The 20752-nt window shown below is 34.9% G+C and overlaps 1 pseudogene; it reads right to left on the bottom strand.

Moving 5' to 3' along the window:
- Positions 1-20275, bottom strand: part of LOC114082901 (DNA endonuclease RBBP8-like) — a 71832-nt pseudogene extending 51557 nt beyond the window's left edge.
- Between the last annotated feature and the right edge of the window lie 477 nt (positions 20276-20752).

Genomic DNA, 20752 nt, shown 5'->3' with positions numbered 1-20752 from the left:
TCTCTCTCTCTCTCTCTCTCTCTCTTTCTCTCTAAAAAAACAAGGAAAAGTAAAGAAAAAAAAAGAAATGCTTAACCTAATCAGTGCATCAATCTCCTTATAGGATTAATTTGGTGTTAAATGTAGGCAGGTAAGGTGTAGCTAAAGGAGGTAGATCCCTGGGAGCATGCCTTTGGGATATATACTTTGTGAGCTGAGTTTAGCTCTCTCTCTCTGCTTCTTGATGGCCACATCATGACCTGCTTTCCTCTGCCACACCCTTCTGCTATGATATTCTGCCTCACCTCAAGCCCCAAGGAATTGAGTCAGCTATCTATAGACTAAGACCTCTGAAACCATGAACCACCAAATAAACTTTTCCTCCTCTGATTGTTATTGTCAGGTCTTTTGGTCGCAGCAATTAAATGCTATAGAATACTGATTTTGATTCTTTTGGATAAATACCAAGAAGTGGAATAGCTTGATGATATGGTGTTTCATACCTAGTTTTTTGAGAAATCTCCATACTGTTTTCCAAAATGGTTATGCTAGTCTATAGTCCCACCAACAATGTATGAGTATACCTTTTTTCCCCACATCCTCATCAGCATGTATTATTTTCATTCATGATAATTGCTATCTTATTGATGATAAGATGAAATCTTAGTGTAGTTTTGATTTGCACTTCCCTGATTTGCTAGATATGTTGAACATTTTTAAAATATATTTATTTACCATTGTATTTCTTTTTTGAGGAAATATCTATTTAGTTCTTTGCCCATTTATTTATTGGGTTATTTACAATTTTGAGTTTTTTGAGTTCTTTATATATTCTGGATATTAATCTTCCACCAGAGAAGCAACTGGCAAAGATTTTTCCCATTGTGTAGGCTCGCACTTTATGCTCGTTTCCTTTGCTGTGCAGAAGTGTTTTAATTTGATGATATCCCGCCTATTGATTCTTGGTTTTATTTTTTTATTTTAGGGGTCTTATTGAGAAGTCTATGCCTGCCCCATGTGATAGAATGTTGACCCTATGTTTTCTTCTAGCAGTTGCAAAGTTTCTGGTCTAATTCATAACTCTTGTGAGTGATAGTGATCTAGTTTCATACTTCTTCATATGGATATCCACTTTTCCCAGCACCACGTGTTTAAAAGGCTATCTCTTCTCCAACATACATTTTTGGCAGTTTTGTCAAGTATCAGATGACTTCAATTTGTGGGTTTGTCTGTGTTTTCTATTCATTTCATTGGTCTTAAAGTCTATTTTGATGCCAATACTATGCTGGTTTTGTTTGTTTGTTTGTTTTACTATGCTTTTGTAGTATAATTTCAGATCAGATATTGTGATGGCTCCTGCATTGCTCTTCTCTCTCAGTATTGCTTTAAGTACTCTGGGTTTCATTCTTTTAAGTGGATTTAAAGATTGCTTTTTCTAATTTTGTGAAGAATGTCATTAGCATTTTTTTAGGATTACATTGATATCAGTTATTTAGATTTTCTATATACACATGCTTCATATTGTATATTGCTTTTGTAGTTTGGGTATTTTGACACTATTAATTCTGTCTATCCAAGAACCTAGGAGATCTTTTTATCTTCTAATGTCTACTTCAAAATCTTTCTTCAGCATTCTATAATTTTCATAGTAGAGATCTTTCACCTCATTGATTAGATTAATTCCCAAGTATTTTTTTTTAATTATTGTGAATGGGATAGTTTTCCTTATTTCCTCCTAGTAGAATAACTGTTGAAGTGCAGGAAAGCTATTGATTTATGGGTATTGATCTTGTATCCTGCTACTTTGCCAAATTCATTTGTCATCTCTAGAAGTCTTCTGGTGGAGTTTTTTGGGGTCTTCTAGAAATAGGATTAAGACATCAGTGAGCAGAAATATTTGACTTATTTTCCCTTTAATTTCCTTCTCTTGCCTGATTCTCTGGCTAATGTTTCAAGAATGTATTGAATCGAAGTGGTGAGAGTGGACATCCTTGTCTTGTTCCTTATTTTAGATAAAATGCTTTCCCTTTTTCTCCATTCAGTATGATGTTGGCTTTGGGTTTGTCATAAATAGTCTTTATAATTTTGAGGTAATTTCCTTATATCCCTAAGTTCTCCCACATTTTTAATATGAGTGGGTGCTAAATTTTTTGAAAGGTGTTTCCTACTTTTATTGAGTTGATCATATGATTTGTGTCCTTAATTCTATTTATGTGATGAATTACAATTATTGATTTGCATATGTTTGACTAACCTGAATGCTTGGGATAAATCCCACTTCATCATGGTATACTATCTTCTTAATGTGTCTTTTAATGTGATTTGCCAATATTTTATTAAGAATTTTTGCATCTATGTTCATCAGAGATATTGGACTGAAGGGTTTTTTTGTTTGTTTTCTTTTTTTTAGAGGAGGAAAAGTTTTGTTTGTTTATTGGTTATTTTTTGTTTAATCATACATGAGAGTAGAATCCATTTTGACATAATTATATTATAAAATCAGGGAATATATCTTGCTCTAAATCAGTCCCCAGTACCTCTCCTTCCCCTTTCCTCCCTGGACTTCTGCTCCCTTGACTCTATTGATCTTTCTTCCATTTTTGCTGTTGTTGTTGTTGTGTGGTACCAGGGATTGAACCTGGGGACGTTTAAATACAAATCCCCACTGCATTTTTTTTTACTTTTTATTTTGAGACGGGATCTCACTAAGTTGCTTGTGGCCTTGCTAAAGTGCTGAGATTATATTTGAATATGAAATCCTCCTGCCTCAGGCTCCCAAGGTGCTGGGATTACAGGTGTGCACTACCATGCCCAGCACCATAGTTTTTTAATTAATATCTTGTGGGCAAACAATGATGAGAGTCACTGCTGTATATTTATATATGTACATAGGACAGTTATGTCAGATTCATCCACTATCTTTCCTTTTACCATCCCTTTACCATCACTCTTCTCTTACCTTCATTCTTATTTGTCTACTCCACTGAACTTCTATTCTCCCTCTGATTGTGAGTAAGCTTCCACATATCAAAAAAAAAAAAATTCTACTTTTGGTTATTGTGGATTGGTTTATTTCACTTAGCATGATAGTCTCCAGATCCATCCATTTTCCAGCAAAAGTCACAAAGTTATTCTTCTTTATGGCTAAGTAATACTCCATTGTGTATATCTACATCACATTTTCTTTTCTTGATGTGTCTTTGGTTTTGATAACTGATTGATACTGGATGAGTGATAATGTATTGGAGAATGTTTTCCCAATTTCATTCAATAATGAGAGACTGGTGTTCATTCTTTTTTAAAGGTCTAGTAGAACTCAGCTGAGAATCCATCAGGTTCTGGGTTTTTCTTTATTGAAAGATTTTAATTGCTTTTTCAGTTTTATTACTTGATATTGGCCCATTTCAGTATTCTATATCTTCCTGGCTCAGTTTGGGCTGATCATATGTGTCTGAAAATTAGTCAGTGTCTTCTAGATTTTCCAGTTTATTGGAGTATAAATATTCAAAATAGTTTCTAATGATTCTCTGAATTTCAGAAGGTTGTTCCTCCTTGAAGCTTGGCTGTTGGTTTAGGGTACTTGAATCCCTAATTCTATGAGTCAAAGTATTATTTGTGTGTGTGCACGTGTGTGTGTGTGTGTGTGTGTGTGTGTGTGTGTGTGATACTGGGGATTGAACACAGGAGTGCTTAACCACTGAGCCATATACTCAGCCCTTTTTATTTTTTATTTTGAGATAGGGTCTCACTAAGTTGCTTTAGATCTTATTCAATTGTTAAGGCTGGCTTTGAACCTGTGATCCTCCTGCCTCAGCCTCCCAAGCCACTGGGATGCACCACTGTGCCCAGCTGAGTCAAAGTATTATTAAGACTCAGGTGGGCCCCAATCATGTGTGAGGTGAGATTCATTGTTGCTTGGCTGAACTGTTAGTATTTATTAGCACCAGCATTTCTACTCTGTGATATCTAAATATCCGATAACTTTCCAGCCCATCTTAGAGAGAGGGGAAGCCAGGAATAGCACTAATGTCAGCAACAGATACACTGACTAACTATAACACTAATTGCCACCTATTTAGCTATGGTGGGGTCAGCATTTAACATTTACCCTCAGTACCAACAATAAAATCTTGTGAACTAGATCAGTCATTTGACAGCAGATGTTTCCTATTTCATCCATTGTATGAATAATCACAACATGAATGGAGTAGGAAATTCATAAGCTGTATAATTATATTATTTATTGTTATTATAATTTCTTGAGTACAGAGAAAATAAGGTAGGAAGGCAAAAGAAAGTTTGACATATTTCAAAAAGTAATAGGATGGCAGGCAGGAGATAGGTAGCAGATGTCAACTGTAAAGAAGAAGGAATGAAAATTAACTGAAAGTAATTTTAAAAGAGGGGGAGAGGGGTACAGAAAAATTTTGCTATTAGTGAGGGAAAAAAGTGAATAATGGCAGAAAAGAGGAACAATAACAATGTATAAGCAAACCAGCAAATGTAAGAGCAAAACAACTCAAACACTCACGTAATCAAATCAAGGCTAAATAATAAACAAGTACAGAGGAAAGCAATTGATGTGAAAGTAAAACTATATAAATATATATTTTTTTTCAAACCTTCAGCACAGTGAGAAACACACACATACACACACACACACTCATGCATGCACACACAATCATGCATAATGGAAAAAGCTAAAAAATAATACAAAATGACAAAAATATTTGATAAATTTTAAGTTAAAATTTATAAAAAGGGGATTAAAAAGTTAAAATGGGACTATGAATGGAAAAGAAGAAATAAGGAAAAAGAAAAAAGGAAGAAAAAGAAAAATCTTTAATGAGAAATAAAGGGCTTGTTTCCACTGTGGTCAAAACAGTTGGCAGGGATGGATTTTCATTCTTTATATTTATTTTTGTATCTGTAACCTTTGGGTCCAGAGCTGGGGAATTTTAAGTCCAATTGCCAGTCGGATATAATAGTCTCAGCTCTAGTCTCCTTGTGTAAGGTGGGATAGAATGGGGAGTACTGATGGATTGTGTAATCCTATAGCAGGGTGGATACAGAGTTCTAAATTGGAAGTTCCAGTAATTTGCATTTAGTTTTGGATGAAGTTTGGAACTGTATTGGTGGGTGTTTTAGATTCTATCCACACCTCCGCTATTGCTGGGGAGATGCTGGTCTCTGCTGGATGGCTGGACTCTGAACCCTCTGGTGAAATCCACTTTTAGGGCATAGGAACTAACCCTCCACTGCTATGAATGTGAATTACCAGGTATCTACCGTGAGTATAGATGCTATTGTGTGGCCACCATACTATCCTTTCAATAACTCTTAAGGGGTGCCTGCAACAAAAGGAGCTTTCTCTCCTTAGTATCCAGAGCCTATGAGCCAGATACAATTTTTTTAGTGCCAGCCAATCTGGTAAGTATTGGGCAAGGGCCGGCAGCATACCAAGTATGTGGTCCCCCACTGAGCTATACCTTTAATCTTAGAAATAATTTTCTACAGAAGAGAGACCAGCAGAACAGAGAGAGAAAAGAGGGAGAGAAAGGGAAGGTGGTAGGAAATAGCAAAGTACTGGGTAATGAAATTGACCAAATTATGCTATGTGCATGTACAAATGTATCACAATGAATCCTACTTTTACATGTAATTATAATAGACTAATAAAAATAAAATCAAAGAGAAAGTATAGAGTAAAGGAAACTGATTAGAGGGAGGGCAGAGGGGAAGGAATAGGAGGTACTGGAGAAAGAAATTGATCAAATTAAGTACATATACAGATATGTCACATGGAACCACACTATTATGTTTAATTATTAAGTACCAAAAATAACCTAAAAAGAAATCGTTGTGATAGAAAACACAGTTTTATATACCTATTACCTTTTTTTATTTGGGTAAACTATATTTAAGACAAAACAATCCTTTTTTTAAAGACAAATTAAAGAATTATATCCAACTAAGGAAAAACAACAAAAATTTCATAATTAGTTATCAAAGCAAACAAAACAGAAACCTTATTACTGAAACTGTATTAAGAATTCTTTCAAAAATTAAAGATAAAAACTTAGTTCCTCAAATCTCAGGACCACAGTCAGTTTCTATCTTTGTTTTCCTGGTTGTATAAAATTTTGATAATCTGATTTTGAGGGTTTTTTTTGTTTCATTGGTCTATTCTTTTTCTGAGTCTTTTTTCTTTTCTCTTTTTTTTTTTTGCCTGTAATTGTCAAAGCAATAGAATTTACAACATTTTAGGAAAGGTTCCCCTATCATAAACTGTGCGATGAAGAATCCAGTTACAAGGAATTTTGTGATCACACATATGCAAAGAGCAAATTAGAAAGAGCTTATAGTTAGAAAGATTCAGAAACATTGCTTCATAGGATAGATATGATTAAAATCTTGAAAGTGAAAATATATTGCCATACTATGGCAATTGTGCTGTTGCATGCTTTTAGAAAAAAAAAAATTGCCTGATGACGAGAATGAATTTAATAAAAATTTATGTGAGGAAAACCTATACTGAAAAGGAAATGAAATACAAAGAGTTACTACTTATTATTTAGATTAAAAAGTTGTAATGGGTGAGTAAAAATGGGGAAAAAAGAATTGTTACCTTTCTTTCTAGTTTATATACTTTTTGGTCCTTGTGAATTTTTGGTTCATGTGTCTAATTTTTATTTGTCTTAGGATATTTAAGTCCGTTTGTAGTGTTGCTTTACATTTTGTGTGTGTTTCATGGTTATTTTTTAATATTTGTTTAGTTGTAGATGAAAACAATACCTTTTTAAAATTTATTTTTATGTGGTTCTGAGGATAAAACCCAATGCCTTACAGGTGCAAGGCAAGCTCTCTACTACTGAGCCAAAACCCCAGGCCTCATGGTTGTTTTTAATGGAGAAATTAAATGTCTTGATTCTTATTTTTTGTGTTCTTCCCATAATATCTTCATTCAAATGAAAAAGGTTTTTTGTGAACTGGGATTATTTGGGGCACTTTGTTGTATTCCTACACAAGAGTGCCCTCTCCTGTCAAGACCGTTCAATGCAGCCTCTCAAGTGGCTGGTCGAAGGTGAAGGAGAGAATCGCGGAGGGGGAAGAGAAAAGGAATATTAAGGGCTCTATGTCCCCAAATACTGTAGAAGGTTAAAAGGGCAAGAGAACTATCAAACCACAGAACTCTGGGAAGTAAAATGACTATCACAAAAAGTAAAGCTCAATTCATAATTTAAGGCAGTAGTATACAAGTTCAAGAAAATAACCAAGTATGTTTACACAGATCATGATATATTTAAATTACATATAAAATGATGTAAATTGTTCAAGTATTAATTTTTAGTATATGATACAAATAATATTAAAATAAATGGTGAAAGAAAAATGAATAATTTAAACCATACTATGGCAATTGATTACTTAATTGCAATGTTCGCATTTACAGAACTCCATCTGTATATGCATTCACATGTACCTAGTTCAGCTTTCTCTCTCACACCCCAAAATAAACTTCAAATGAATTAAGACAATTTTGCTCTACTTAGATGTTAAATATTGGTTCACCTAATAGAAACAATGAACTTAAAAGACAAATTACTAAAGAAAAAATGTCAAGACATGCCTGAAGGAAACGTTACAAGCTTGATACATGCATTTTTAAGGTTAGGCTAAAACATACAAGAGAAAACATATGTAATTTTAATTTTCCTCCAAGAACATATAAATTTGAAAGTAATCTTTTTATGTAACAAAAGTAAAATATTCACAAGAAGTCGTCAACTTTTTAAATTCTTATCTCACTAGTGTTATTTTTTGAAGACATCTTATTATCCTAAATTGGTCTTTCATAGTGTTTCTTCCATCTCCCTAATTTTTGCAGAAACATTTTCTTGTTATCTTGATCATCCTTGTACCATCAGCATTTGGATGTCCAAAGACTTAGATCTCAGAATTCCTGGAGCTCACATATCATCTGTACACTAACACATGCTAGATTTCCATCCTTAGAATATACCTTTCACTTAAATTTTTTAATCTTATCCCAAAATGCCTATGTGTCATCCTCACAGATATCAAAATGTTTAATAAGTTCATCAAACTTGTATTTAAAACTGAAATAATATTCCTTATGAGAACCAATGGCATCACAATTCTTACAATTACCTTGGAATCATCCTTGACTTCTCTGCCATGTTTCACCAGTATTAATCCTACCTAATCTCAACAAGCCATTATCATCTCATACCTGAATGACTCCAATAGATTCAACTATACACACTGCATTCCAATCTCTACCCCTCCACACACAAAATCTAATGTCAAAACAGTACCCAGAGTAACTTTTTAAAATAGGAAGTTTACTCTCATTGTCCTCCTGCTCAAAACCACTTAACAACATTTCATATCATTCATGAAAAAAATCAAAATTTATATTCAGTGCCTTTGGATTCCTATATAATCTCACCCTTATCATCTCTCTAACCTACATCTGTCCCCTTGCTGGTTTTTGCTCCAGTATCACAGACCCTCTGGCTGTTTCCTGAAGCATGATAAACCCATTTCCCCTTGGGGGTCAGTATACCAGCTCATTTGCCTCCTTCAAGTCATTATACAAGTGAACTGTCTCATTAATGTTTTCTCTGACTGCTTTATTTAAAATAGTGAAATCTCTTCTTCTCATGCCCATACACAAACAAGTACTCTTCGCTATAGCAGGAAGTAAGGGACTTCATAGCATTCCACAATATTTATTATATTCCAATATATTATATAACTTCCCTGCCCTATTGGGTCTATCATCACCTACCCAACCAATGTTACTGCTCCTGTACTTGAATGTAAGATCCAAAAGAACAAGATATGTTTGTATCTTCTATTAATCGCTGTAGCTTCCATACCTAAAATAGTGCATAGCACATAGTTGGCACTCAATAAAAACTGTGTTCAAAAGACCATTCCCCTCATATTGTTCCCCATTGATACCTCTAAGAGTTTTTCTTATCATTTCTACATAGCTTTCTTATCATTTTCTACGTAGCTACCAAGAATTATGTCAACTTGTGCAAAATAATGACATGAAAGATAGTATCATATTAAAAGTTCAGATTAGTGGATGATTTACTTGGTAGTAGAACTTTTTCAATTATTAAGCAACACCAAGTAAACAGCTACTAATATCACATACAGGGAGGGATTGTTTAGACACAACTTTTTTTCATCATCATATTTTCCCCTTTTTTCCAAACAGCCAACCCAACTAATATCAAAGAATACACAAAAGATAAACAAAGGCAAAATGTGTTTTACTGTGTTTAGATGAACCCTCCATTAAGTGACCTGGAAGGACATCATGCCTTTTGTGTCTGATTATTTGAGACTCCAAGGTTTGCATTTGGTTGCCTGAGAAGTGAGATCAAATGAAATTTAAGGGCATTATCATGTCCTGAAGTATTTTTCCATTGTTAGCTTATAATCTATGAAGCCGTTACTAAGTAGAAAACTGAGTAAGAGTATGAAATAAAAACTTACAGGATCCAAGAATGTTTTGAGCCATCCTGTCATACCTGCTGACATTTAGCTTCCTTTTTGTATAATCCAATCCAATAACTGTATTTCATTTGTGATCGAATGCAGTGTTGTGAGGAAATTCGAACTTCTAATATGACTCACATTAGCAATGATAGAATTTTATTTACAGAGGACTCTCAAAAAGTATTGAAAATAGATTAATATGGCTGCACTAAATTTAAAACTGCTGTTCTTCAAAACACATTTTAAAAAGCACATTAAAAAAACAAGCCCCAGATTTGGAGATGTAACCAGTAATTTAGTTGAAAAAGCAAATAAAGAGGTTTAATAAGTCAATAAGAAAATTATCCAATAGGAAGAAATGGATAAAATCAAGAAGAGATATTTCACATAAATAAACATATGTGGTCAATAAATATGGAAACAGGACAGTGAACTAGGTAAATGAAAATCAAGACTCGAAGGAGATATTTTAAACCAATTGGCACAAATTAAGAAGACTAGCAACAGAAGTTTTGAGGACAGCTAGCACCAAAAGAATACATTTAAACTTTTTGCTAAAATCATTGAAAAATAACTTGGAATTATTTTTTAAAGTTGAATTTTTACCTACCCTATTACCCAGTGTGTGTGACTGAGTGGAACTGTGTGTGTAAGTAGGTGTTAGTATATGAGAATCTGTGTTTGTGTATGTGATTTGTGATAATGAGAAGAAAGAACATAAAACAATCTTACACAGAAGACATGTTTAAGAATGTTTAATGAAAAACTATTCATATCAGTAAAAACTGGGAAAATTCCCATCATGTAGAGAATGGATAAATAAGATACATTCACATTATGGAATTTCATGTGGCAGTGAAAATTAAGAAACAATAGTTACAAACTTTAAACCAGATTGAGCCAGTTATTCCCTATGTAACAAGTAAATTATCTTGCTTGAGCATTTCCATATCTGTAAAATGTGAATCTATCTGTAAAATGCAAATCTGTCGTGCTCCATGACTAAACACTCAAAGTTACTCCAGGTGAACTGGCCTGCACGAAATAACCAGAAACAGAGAAATACCTTTTTCTTTGGGTCCTGTGACAGCTCCTTTGACCTTAGGGGGTCCATGGAAAGAGAGAAAGAGCATGCGCTGAACCCTTTTATTGGGGAGAAACCATTCAAATGATGCAAGGGATCAGGTTTCAGGGGGGTTGAGTCTAGCTTCATGATATCTGCTGTCAGCAGGTTGACTGACATCTAGCAAGGCCACACCCAAAGGCAGAGCAAGAGAAGGGGATACACAAAGGGAGTTTCCATGGAACTTTCTATCTCAAACAGGGCAAAGGCGTAAGATTACAAAAGAATAGATGAGTGTAGCTCAACTCCAGGGGTATGCCTACTCAGAAGACTGGCCTTGCTATCCGAGTCGGGGGAAAGATGGAGTCACAAGTCATGGCACTACTGCGCCAGGCTACAATGATCTTTCAGATCCTCATGGTGCATCAGGACTGGAAGCCATGGTGACTCAATGTGGCTCCCCTCAGGAATCATAATTTTTTGAAGATTTTGTGCACAAAAAGTATGCTTGCATAAGTCTGAAATATTGTAAACATCAAAATTTTGACAATGATTTGTAATCCTTATTCAAAGTGGCATATCGTATTCATTTCAAATATGTTTATATAGATTAAAATGTGAAGCGATTAATTTTCTTCCCCAAAACAACATATTCATTCTCTCTCTCTCTCTCTCTCTCTCTCTCTCTCTCTCTCTCACACACACACACACACACACATATATATAAATATTTTCCACTGCAGTTAAACTTTAGAAGAGAAACCCTGTAATACCTAGAAAAATGTATGCGTATTATAGAAACGTTAAAAAATATACTTTGTTGGGCTGAGAATGTGGCTTGCCTGGTATGAACAAGGTCCTGGGTTCAATTCTGAGTGCCACGAAAATAAAAAATGAACAGTAAATGCTCTACAATGTACTGTATAGATAAGTATGCAATTCAGTAGTTAGGTATGTTAATTGCATTTAAATGAGTGTGTGTTTGAGTGTGTTAGTGTGGGTGTGCATGTGTTTAAGTGTGTGTGTTTGTGTGTGTATGTGTTTAAGTGCATGTATGTGTGTGAGCAAATGTGTGAGTGTGTATGTGTGTGAATGTAGTGTGTACATGTGTGAGTGGATGTGTGTATGTATGTGAGTCAGTGTGGGGGGTGCTTGTGTGTATGGGTGTATATGTTTCAATGTGTGTATGTTTTTTAGAGTGTGTGTATGTGTGTAGTATTATGTGTGTGACTGTAGTATGTGTGTGTGAGTGAATGTGTGTATATGTGTGTGAGTGTGTATGTGTTTGAGTGTGTATATGTGTGTGAATGCACTGTGTATGTGTGTGAGTGAATGTGTTTATGTGTCTATTTTGTGTGTAAATGTGTTTCAGTATATTTCAGTGTGTTTCAGTGTGACTGTATGTGTATGAGTGTGTTAGTTTATGTACATGTGTGTGTGCATGTGTATGAGTGAGTGTGTGTGTGTTTAAGTGAATGTATGTATATGTCTGAGTGTGTCTGTGTGTGTATTTGTGTAAGGATGTGTGGGTATGTATGTATGAATTAGTGTAGGTATGTGTGTCAGTGTGAGAGTGTGTTTGTATGGTGTGTGTATGTGTATGAGTATGTGACAAGTTCGAGTTTTGTGTGTATGTGTGTTTGAGTGTATTATTATGTGTGTGTTTTATGTGTGTGAGTGTGTCTGTGTGTTGGGGTGTGAGTGTGTATGAGTGTGTATAGGTGTGAGTGTAGATTTGCTTGTGTGTATTTGTATGTGTGTGTTAGTGTATATATGTGCATGTGTGAGTGTGTGTGAAAGTGTATTTGTGTTTGAGTGTGTTTGAGTGTGTGTTAGTTTATGCATGTTTGAGTGTGAGTGTGTATGTGTGTAGGTGTATGTATGTGTGTGTATGTATGTTAGTGTGTGTGAATGTATGAGTGGAAGTGTATGTATGTTTGTGAGTGTAGGTGTGCATGTGAGTAGGTGTTAGTATGTGAGAGTGTGTTTAAGTGTGTATGTGAGTGTGTGTGTATGTGCGAGTACATGTATTTGTGTAAGTGTGGTGGGTGAGTTGAGTGTGTGAGGGTGTGAGATAGTGTTTGAATGTGCATTTGTGTGAGGGTGTGTGTGAGTGCGGGTGCATGGGTGTGTATGTGTGTGTGAGTGTATATGTTTGTGTTATGTGAGTGTGCCTGAGTGTATTTATGTATATGACTGTGTGTGAAAATGTGTTAGTATATGTATGTGTGAATGTGTTTGTGTGTATGTGTGTGTTAGTGTATGTATGTGTATTATTGTATGTGCTTGTGTGAATGGATATGTGTGAGTGTAAGTATATGAGTAAGCATGTGAGTGTGAATAAATGTGTATGAGTGTGTGTATGAAAGAGTGTTGAGTCTCAAATGCCCATTAATTCATATTTTTGCTGGGTATTAGTAGTATACAATACTAATGTTTTGTAAACTAGCAAACATAAGGGTTTTTTATTCATCCTTCATAGTACACTATTAGAAATAACATTATTAAGACTAAATTTTATAAATGGAATTCAATGCCTAAATGGAATCATTGGAAATAAATCTACAGAATCAGTTGGATTGACTTTATATACCAAAACTTTATAAATGATGACAAATGTGATAGACCAAGAACAGAAAAGCTTCTGTCATTCTGGGTTACAAGTAAACCAAAATTTATTTGTGAAGAACCATTCCACCCATATTTATTTTATTTCTTTAATTCTTTATTTTTCATCTGATATTTCCCCATGGCCAATGATAGTAAGATATTAATCCTCCCTCCAAAAGTGTGATCTTTCCCAAACATGGATGGTGGAAGAATGGAACTCAGTAAGTCAGCTGCTTTAGACTACTCATTTCATCAAAGACAATTTTCCTTTTGTAAGTTTACATCAATACTGAGAAGCTAAATCCTGAGCAATTTATGATACACTAAAATGTGAAGATGCAACATATGTAATTTTAAAAAAAAAGACTGTAAATCACTCCATGGCACCCATATCAAGGTTACTTTTCTTGGCTTAAAAAATGCTTCTTCCAGGTTTCTTTTATGCCTGTGTCTCCTCCTTTACAAATAAGCATTATGTACAAATGCCTCCACCAAATGGGGATAAGAGTAGAAAAAAGTATAAATAATTATACTAACTCAAGCCATCTGGACTTGAGTGCTTCTCGTGAAGCACTTACTCTGATTTAACACAGTGAGCATACTGCTCCTCCTTGTTCTCAGACTTAATGAGAGGAGAACCCAGGTTTTGGCATAACTTGTCACTCTTGTCCTATGTACTCTCTTTTTCTGAAAAATAGTAACTGTTCTCTCTGCAGCAGCAGAGAACATTTTCCTTGACATGTACCAGACTTATTTTTTTTTTAAATTGAAAATAAACTTTATTTTTTAAAACAGCTCTAGATTTACAGAATATTGCAAAGCTAGTACAGAGAGTTCCCATAAACCTCACACCCAATTTCCCCTGTTATTAAAATCTTCCATTAGCATGGTACATTTGTCAAAATTAATGAACCAATATTCACACATTATTATTAACTTAAGTCCATACTTCATTCAGACTGCCTTGGTTTTTACCTAACAGCTTCCTATTGTCCCAGGATCCTATCCAGGACACTGTATTACATTTGGTCATCATGTCTCTTTAGGCTCCTCTTGGCTATGACAGTTTCTTTTTTTTTTTTTTTTTTTTTTTTTAATTTTTTATTGTTGGCTGTTCAAAACATTACATAGTTCTTGATATATCATATTTCACATTTTGATTCAAGTGGGTTATGAGCTCCCATTTTTACCCCATATACAGATTGCAGAATCACATCAGTTGCACATCCATTAATTTACATATTGCCATACTAGTGTCTGTTGTATTCTGCTGCCTTTCCTATCCTCTACTATCCCCCCTCCCCTCCCCTCCCCTCCCCTCTTCTCTCTCTGCCCCCTCTACTGACATTCGTTTGTCCCCCTTGTATTATTTTTCCCCTTCCCCTCACTTCCTCTTGTATGTACTTTTGTATAACTCTGAGGGTCTCCTTCCATTTCCATGCATTTTCCCTTCTCTCTCCCTTTCCCTTCCACCTCTCATCCCTGTTTAATGTTAATCTTCTTCTCATGCTCTTCGACCCTACTCTGTTCTTAGTTACTCTCCTTATATCAAAGAAGACATTTGGCATTTGTTTTTTAGGGATTGGCTAGCTTCACTTAGCATAATCTGCTCTAATGCCATCCATTTCCCTGTAAATTCTATGATTTTGTCATTTTTTAATGCAGAGTAATACTCCATTGTGTATAGATGCCACATTTTTTTTATCCATTCATCCATTGAAGGGCATCTAGGTTGGTTCCACAGTCTAGCTATTGTGAATTGTGCTGCTATGAACATCGATGTAGCAGTGTCCCTGTAGCATGCTCTTTTTAGGTCTTTAGGGAATAGACCGAGAAGGGGAATAGCTGGGTCAAATGGTGGCTCCATTCCCAGCTTTCCAAGAAATCTCCATACTGCTTTCCAAATTGGCTGCACCAATTTGCAGTCCCACCAGCAATGTACAAGTGTACCCTTTTCCCCACATCCTCGCCAGCACTTGTTGTTGTTTGACTTCATAATGGCTGCCAATCTAACTGGAGTGAGATGGTATCTTAGGGTGGTTTTGATTTGCATTTCTCTGACAGCTAGAGATGGTGAGCATTTTTTCATGTACTTGTTGATTGATTGTATGTCCTCCTCTGAGAAGTGTCTGTTCAGGTCCTTGGGCCATTTGTTGATTGGGTTGTTTGTTCTCTTATTGTCTAATTTTTTGAGTTCTTTGTATACTCTGGATATTAGGGCTCTATCTGAAGTGTGAGGAGTAAAGATTTGTTCCCAGGATGTAGGCTCTCTATTTACCTCTCTTATTGTATCTTTTGCTGAGAAAAAACTTTTTAGTTTGAGTAAGTACCAGACTTATTTTTGAGAACAAAAAACACCTTTATCCCCAGCCCCATTTTAAGACATATAATATATAGGTCTTAAATAATTTCATTTATTTAATAATTTATAATTTCATTTATTAATAATTTAATTTATTTCCTCAGATTAAATGACCAGAGAAAAATTGTTTCCTTGTATCTTGAAAGTCTATATGTTGAGAAGAGCTCTTCTGCCAAATTCCTAGAAATGAATACATGGAAATAGACTATTTCTGCCAGACCCAAGAGTATTGTTAAGACAGCACTGATAAATCTTGTTGTCTCAAGTATAAACAAACTGCTCCAAGTTTAAGCAGTAGTACATACCCACAAAAAGAAACCCATCGAAATGGATATGGGAAGCACATTAATCTCCAGGGTTCACTATTGAAGAAAATAAATCCACAAGCATATAATATTCCCATCAATATAACAATATTATAGAGGCTTCCTAAGTGAAACTCATGTGTTAACTATAATAAAGAAACGGTAACCATGAGGAGAAGTGGAAAAAAACTAAAAGCCCCACTAAAGCTCAATGTAAAGTTTTAAAGTTACAATTTGAAATAGGAGAGGAGATAAAGTTCATTTAAAAAAATCAGTCCTATAAGTATTCACTGCATACCTATAGTAGCTGGTAAAACTGAATGATCTTCAACTCCTGGTGAGGAGATATTATTTTCTTTTGAATCTTCCCCATATTGCCTTTAGCATTCAGAAGTACACCAATAAACTTTAGTTAATATTATAAAATTAAGATCACAAACAGCTTTAATAGATCACTCTATCATGATCATTTATTGTAATTCTAAGTAATAAAGTAAGTGATGCTAAATAAATGAAAGTACATAAGAGAAATACCAGGTTAAAATATTTTGAAGTGCTAGAACATAAAAGGGATTTTTAAACACAAATGTTTATAATTTGTAACATACTCTTTTAAAAGTACATAAAATAGCAATCCACATTTATAAAACAGAAAATATGAAATGAAAAGAAGAAAATATTCACTGGTTTTATACCTTCTAACCTCAAATAATGATTTCAAAGTGTTTGATTCCTGTAATGTTTCCCTTTAAAGAGATTTTCCTCTATATTTACTTCAAGGTTATAATGGGTTCATTGAATATGCACAGTGAAAGAGGTCATACAGCCACTTCTAATAAATTTGTGCAAAAGGAAAGCTAAAATTCCTTGCAAGAAATAGCAATCTATTCCAAAATCAAAGCATAAAAATATGAAAACACCAAGTGTATAACTATTTTTAAATCCATCAAGAATTTATTATACAACAAAGTCTCTTTAATTCCAATTCTGCTCCTAGTCACCATTATTCAAATTTATGGTCTACTTAATGAAAAGCTAACATCAATTGCCATAGTTACAATCTTTGCAATTACAATAAATGTAACCATTGCCAGGATTCATCAATCTACTCCCATGGCGATGTTCTGGTTCTGAATGTAAAACACACATCAGTGACCTCTCATTTCCTAATAGTACCATTTTTTGTAACCAACTCCCTTCTCCTTTCCTAATTGCCTACCCAAATCCAAATACTGCAGCATATCAACCCTAATTTCAGAAGATCATCTAATAATCTTGTATCATACTCCATGCACTTAACTCTAAAATCAACCATCTCTGTAATATTTTATACTCATCATCGCATCTTTATCACCCAAGTTTCTAAAACCAAGATGACAGTTTCAAAGCTGCACAGATGCAACTAATGTTGCTGAAAATTTACAGCTCTCATTGTCAGTCAGTTCCTTAGCACATACAGCATACTTGCTGGCTCATACCCTTTTCTTAATTCAACAGTTATTTCCAGTAACTAATGTTTAGAATTTCTAAGTTACTTTCTACACCTCTCAGAAGATGGCCTCACCTGCTACTTCACATTGAAATATTGACCATGAGTCACTAAATCCTCTTGCTTTCTTGCTTGTCCTTCTAAAAATACACACAGGATTTAACATGCAGATGACCCAGTTCTCAAAAGCCTTATCAATTGGGATAGAAAAAATACTTAAAAACTGCAGATTATTAAATATATAGCATAGATGGAGTTCAAAATTATATCTGAAATAAAAAACAAAAGCAATTCATAGTATACCACTAAAAGTAACTAAGGCTCCAATATCACACTCTAAAAAGTGACAATGTAAAAGTATTAAGTATTTATCTTTCCTTTCCTATAATGCCTATATTTCAAAGTAATCTAAATTGATCAGACACAAACCTGTAATCCCAGTGACTCAACTCGGGACGCTGAGGCAGGAGGATCACAAATTTAAGGACAACTTAAAGAAACCATGTATCAAAAAAAAATTAAAAGGCTAGGAATGCAAATAAGTGGTAGAGTGCTTGCCTAATATGTGTGAGGTCCCAGGTTCAATCCCCAGTAACACACACACACACACACACACACACACAAATGCAGATAACCATAAAAAGAATGACTGGATTAGAGATTCATCAAAGAACCCATAATGAAATACTAATCAAAATCAAATTTATGATAAAAAGATTAAGTAGTGACCACCTGAAACCACTAGCCAATCTTAATATGACTAAAATTTGAAGAACAGATTTTCTATACTACTTAGTGTAAAGCAATAGGAAATACACACTGTTATCTATAAAATTGCCATGCCAAAAAAAAAAAAATTGAAATTGAGGAAGGTTAAAAGAGATACAAGACAAAGAAGACAACAAAGTGATATCTCATTGTGACTTTATTGTATTTCCCTGATGTTTAGCAATGTGGGCTTCCTGATGGTTAGTAATCTGTTCATCATTTGTAAGTCTTATTTTGAGAAATGTCTATTTGAGTCCTTTGACCATTTTTAATGTATGTTATTGAGCATTTTTAATTCCTTGTATATTTGGGATATCATCCACTTAACAGATGCATAATTGACAAATATTTTCTCCCAGTTTGTGGGCTGTCTTTTCACTCTGTTAACTTATTTAGTTCTCTGTGCATAAACTTTTGGGTTTGATGCAATCCCAGTTGTCTATCTTTGCTTTCATTGTCTGTCCTTTTGGGATCATACCCAAGAAATCACTGCCCAGACCAATATCATGGAGTTTTTCCCCATGATTTTTCTAGTAATTTTACAGTGTCAGGTATTTTGTCTACATCTTTAATCCATTTTGAGTTGATTCTTACAGATGGGGTGAGATAAGGATCCACAATGAGATATCATTTAACAGCTGCTAGAATTATTATTATTTAAAAAGATAGACACAGTGTCAGCAAATACATGGAGAAAACAGAAACTTTGGTGGGAATATAAATTACTATAGCATTTAAGGCTGGGAATATAGCTCAGTTGGTAAAGTGCTTGCCTCACATGCACAAGGCCCTGTGTTCAATCTCCAGTACCATCATAAAAAAAGTTGTGACAAAAATTAATATAGCATTTTGGAAAGCAATACAGAGGTTGCTCAAAAAGGGTAAAAACAGAATTAAATAATACACACTCTCATTTCTTGGCATCAATCCAAAGGAAGTGAAAGAGGTACCTGTGCTCCAATGTTCATTGCAGCAGCATCCATGATAGTGAAGACATGGAAGCCACCTAAGTTTTCATCAAGAGATGAAAGGACAAAGAAAATGTGCTATATATTTGCAGTGGAATATTATTCAGCTAGAAGAATGAAATGCTACCATTTGAGACAACATGGATGAACATGATGACACTATGCTAAGTGAAATAAGCACAGAAAGACAAATACCATATGATCTCACTCATAGGCAGAATCTAAAAAAGCTAAACTCAGAAGCAAAACATAAAATAGTGATGACCAGAGGCTGGGAAAAAGAAGAAGCAAGGTGGGAGATAAGAAAGGGAAATGTAAGTAAAAGGCACAAAATTTCAGTAAGGAAAATAAGTTCTATGGACCTACTGCACAGCATGATGACAATAATTAATAGCAATACACTGCATATTTCAAACTCTGTAAGAGTAGGGTTTTTTTCACTATAAAAAAGTGATAAACACATAAGGTGATGAACATATTGATTAGCCTGATTTAATCATCTCCAAATGTATTGTACTATCCCATCAACTCCATAAATATCTACAATTATTAAAAATAGTTAAATTTTTAACATGCATGCCTAGACCTGCATTGATATAATGTAGATGAGGAAATTAGGGAGACTGGAATATTAGAACCGGTTAGTCTTTTAAGACACACACACTCAATCTTTCCCATCCTAGACAGAGTTACCTGTCCTGGAGCACACAGCCACCATAGGATCAAAGTAATCCAGATTCGGGGAATGGCACCAGAAGATCTCAGAAATTACTTTCTCCCAAATTAACAAATGTATTACAACTCCAACAGAGAACACGTGGAATGCAGCCTTTGAATTCCTCTTTAAAAGCCCACTGTTCCTGCTGATGGGCAGAATCACAGCCTCTGGGACAGGAGTCCCCTGTGTTTCTCCTTTGCTAGCAAATAAATAAACCTTTTTTCCCTTTTCTCAAAAAAAAAATTTAAAAAAGACACACTCAACCACACTAGGAGGATCCAGGATCCAGGCTTTCACTGTTAATGTGAGAAATAAGTTTTTGAGTAGATCCCAATCATTCTTATAAAGCTCTCCCACTTACCTGTAGCCCAAACTTTGCAATGAGAACTGCTGGTACTGAATTGGGAAACCCAAATGCAATGGGAAGAGGAGCCAAGTGCCACACGCTTGATCACCACAGGTAAGGTGGACATGGTACCAGAATGACAGCAGAGTCAAAGCAGCAATCATGATGGCTTGTGCAGACCTGTGGCATGGGCTGATGGATCATCGTGTTTCCAAAATGGAAATGAGATAGATGAGAAGTTCACCAAACTCTCACTTGATCCGTAGAAGCTGAAATTTTCTAGGTCAAGTGAAGAAAAGTCTAAGCTGATTCATAAAAACAGAATCACAGCTCATTAATAAATTTCCAGCATTAATTGAAATGAATTAAGGGGAAGACTGAATCCCCTTGAAGCCCAGCACACTGCCAAAAATCTGTACTGTCATTACCATTGGGCTTCTGACTTTTACCAAAGTAGCTACATTGGAGATAAGGAATGATCCATCTCTTGGGGGCACTAATGTATCCTTGCTCTGACCTGACACTAATCCCAGGGGATCAAAAACATCACTGTGGTCCATCAGTCAGAGTAGCACATTGTAGTAATCCGCAGAGTTTTAAAGCT

The sequence above is a fragment of the Marmota flaviventris genome, chromosome 3 (assembly GCF_047511675.1).
Source record: "Marmota flaviventris isolate mMarFla1 chromosome 3, mMarFla1.hap1, whole genome shotgun sequence".
Lineage (NCBI taxonomy): Eukaryota > Metazoa > Chordata > Mammalia > Rodentia > Sciuridae > Marmota > Marmota flaviventris.
Note: the sequence above shows the minus strand (reverse complement) of the source record. Positions and strands in the feature narration are given on the sequence as shown.